A 3,791-nucleotide genomic window follows, 5' to 3' on the forward strand; every position below is an offset into this window, starting at 1 on the left:
CTAACCGGGCCCTATACAAGCTCATCGTGGTACGTTTCTCGTGCATATTAGCCGAATCATGCATGTAATGTTCGCATTACTATCTAATATGACTGACTCGTGAGAACCAAATGTGCAGAGCTTGTGCGAGAAAAATGGTCAGGCCCTTCCGCCGATGCCCCAGATTGCTCCGGCGACCACGGTTAGTTTGATTTGAATGGTCGTTGCTTACTACTATTCACATTTCAGTTTGCGAACTTGCTAACGAGACATTATGGGAAATGATCTTTGGTGCATCATGGCTCCCGACAAGCATCGACCACTCCTTCTGCCAATGCCGGAACCCCGACCGGTCCTTCACCTCCGTCTGGCACTGGCGCAGCCCCGACCATTCCTACACCTCCGTGATGACGGTATTTTTCTTCTTAATTAGTGTGTTTAGTCCATTTATGACATAATTTAGCCTATTTAGTCCACAAATGACATAATAAGATGAAGAAAATCAAGGAAGAGGAAGGAAAGAAGGAATAGGAAGAAAAGAAGAAGAAGAAGAAGAAGAAGAAGAAGAAGAAGGAGAAGAAGAACAAGACTAGAAGAAGAAGATCTTCTTCTTCTAGTTTTCTTCTTCTTCTCCAAAATGAAGTTAGCTCTAAGTTATATCAAAAATGGCATAATATGCTTAGTTAGGTCAAAAATGGCATAATTAGCTAGGTAAGCTCAAAAATGGCATTTTTCTTCTTATTTAGCCTATTTAGTCCATTTATGACAAAATTTAGCCTATTTAGTCCACCAATGACATAATAAGATGAAGAAAATCAAGGAAGAGGAAGAAAAGAGGGATTAGGAAGAAAATAAGAAGAAGAAGAAGAAGAAGAAGAAGATTCTTCTTCTTCTAGTCTTCTTCTTCTTCTAATTTTCTTCTTCTTCTCCAAAATGAAGTAAGCTCTAAGTTATATCTCATAATATGCTTAGTTAGGTCAAAAATGGCATAATTAGCTAGGTAAGCTAAAAATGGCATTTTTCTTCTTATTTAGCCTATTTAGTCCATTTATGACATAATTTAGCCTATTTAGTCCACAAATGACATAATAAGATGAAGAAAATCTAGGAAGAGGAAGAAAAGAAGGAATAGGAAGAAAAGAAGAAGAAGAAGAAAAAGAAGAAAAAGAAAAGAAGAAGAAGAAGTTCTTCTTCTAGTCTTCTACTTCTTCTTCTTCTAGTTTTCTTCTTTTCTCCAAAATGAAGTTAGCTCTAAGTTATACACTTAGCTAGGTTAGCTCCATTTTAGATAATATGCTTAGTTCACTCAAAAATGGCACAATTACCTAGGTCAGCTCCTATTTTACCTAAGTATGTTTACTTCTTCTTCTTCTTCATTTTCTTCTTCTTCTTCTGATTCTAGTCTTCTTCTTCTAACTTTCTTGTTTCCCACTTTGCAGATTTAATTCACTATATGGAAAGCTTGCATGGATGGAGTGCTTGTTTCCCTTTTCTTTTTTTCTTTTGTATCGATGAAAAATGTGGAACTTGTTATATGGATGCATGGAACAATGTGTTGGATGAACATTGTGATGTTACTGTAATATGTATGGATGGAACTCTGTTTCTTATTATGTATGTATGTTGTCATGGATGGAGCTATGTGTTGGATACATCATATGTCTGCTGTGCATGTGGAAAAAAATATGTATATCTGTGTGTGAATTCCTGTGAAATTAAATGGATTCAAATAAAAACAGGGGATATGTAGCCTCTTTGCCGTCTGCTAGCTGACGGCAAAGACCTTTGCCGTCCGCTAGCAGACGGCAAAGAGGACACGTGGCAGCTACCTGTAAAACCTGGGAACACTGGCTGCCTATTTGGTCACTTTGCCGTCTGCAGCGGATGGGAAAGATTCAAATCACTTTGCCGTCTGCCAGCAGACGGCATAGCTGGCCATGTGGCAGCTTCCCAGCACTGCCTAGCTGAGCTATTTGCCGTCCTTCAGCGGACGGCGTAGAGCTTTAACTCTTTGCCGTCCGCTGGCAGACGGCAAAGAGCGTCGTTAACCCCCTAACGGCTCTCACGCCACCGCACTGCCGTCCGTTGTCTTTGCCGTCTGCTGGCCTAGGATGGCGGATGGAAAAATCCTTTGCCGTCCACTTACTGGAAGCGGACGGCAAAGAAGGCCTTTGCTGGCACGTGTTCAGGCGGACTATTTGCCATGTGCTGGCGGACGGCAAAGACGTTTGCCGTCCGTGATCCATGCCTTTGCCGTCCACCATGGCGGACGGCAAAGAAGCTGATTCCAGTAGTGTCAATGTCATCATGTTTTACTCGTCATACAATCACCAAACACAAATCAACATACATAACAAGTGATGTTCTCACAGCAAAATACTAAACAACACGTTCATCAGGTTTCAGTTGTCATAGCACGCACAATTTCACATAGTAGATAAAAAACGTCTTCTGACAGGGAAATATGACAAAAGCAATCTAATCATCATCTGCAGCAGCAGTGTCAACATCTTCGCCATGTGTATCACTCTGAATCGTAATTCCCCAGAGTGTCATCTTCTTCTTCATCATCAATGTCCTCGAACGTTGGCTTCTTCTTGCTCAACTCTTGTATGTCCACAGCACGACAGGCAATCTTTTCGCCAGCGTCATTGACGTGATGGTTCTCAAAGATATTAGGAACATCTGTGGAATCTTGTACATCAGGAAGGTGTAAGCATCATCTTGTTGTGCAACTTCATTAAACGAATTCCTATACTCAAACCTTTGCAATACTCTCCAGTCATCGCTACGTGCAAATGTGTCTTCCAAGAAAAATATATGTGTTGCTTGATTTGCCAACATAAATGGCTCATTGGTCTGGTACGCCGCCTTGACATTGATGGATTTGAAATAATCATCAGCTCTGGGTTTTGCGATCTTGGAAAACAGGTTATACCAACGACAGCACAACAGAACCACACACCGACGATCCTCGAAACTGAAGATATACTGCAACTGAACAATGTCCGTTATGTTAGCATACATTTCAGTTGTCTCTCTATCGTACGTATCTGTGCTCATGATGGCAGTGTTTTGTGTCTTCATGCCTTCATCGCGTGCAAGGGTGTTGTAGCACACATCTCCAACAATGCAAGATTCATAATGTCGTACCCAAGTATCAAGACCCATTGCTAGTGCGTAAAGGGCATCATCAACTGTCTACCCATCCTCCCGCATCTTCTTAACCTATGTTTAGAAAATAGACAAGCTGATGATCTTATGTACTCAATATATTAAAAAAAACTGATAGTGCAATTCAATAGCTTACATGGCTCTTGAACCATTTCGCAAATCCTGCCATAACCAGTTTGTCAATGTTTCTTGGATTTTGCGGCAGTAACTCGTTTTTGTAGATGCTGCACAACATAGTGATCACATCAAACATCTAAATATATAAGGTTGTGCTGCAAGTTTAGTAGATTACGATGTATAAGCTGCAGTACTTAGCACTTACTTAAGGTAGTATCTCAGGACAGTTATTCAACACATACCAAACCATTTTGTCCAAATCTTTAGGTTTGACCTCTTGTCGACTCTTCCGTGTAACTCGAACAGAATAATCGAAAACATTGAGCCCGGGATTGTCTTCACCCACCTCTTTGCTAAGCTGATCAACTATTTCAATGTATTTTGAGCAGAATGTCAACGCTTCTGTAGAAATGTAGGCCTCTACAATGGAACCCTCAGGTCTAGCTCTGTTCCTGACATAGCCCTTGAAAGTGCCTAGCCGCCTTTGAATAGGGTACATCCAGCCATACTGTACTGGACCT

Source organism: Triticum aestivum, chromosome 4D (genome assembly GCF_018294505.1).
Source record: "Triticum aestivum cultivar Chinese Spring chromosome 4D, IWGSC CS RefSeq v2.1, whole genome shotgun sequence".
Classification (NCBI taxonomy): domain Eukaryota; kingdom Viridiplantae; phylum Streptophyta; class Magnoliopsida; order Poales; family Poaceae; genus Triticum; species Triticum aestivum.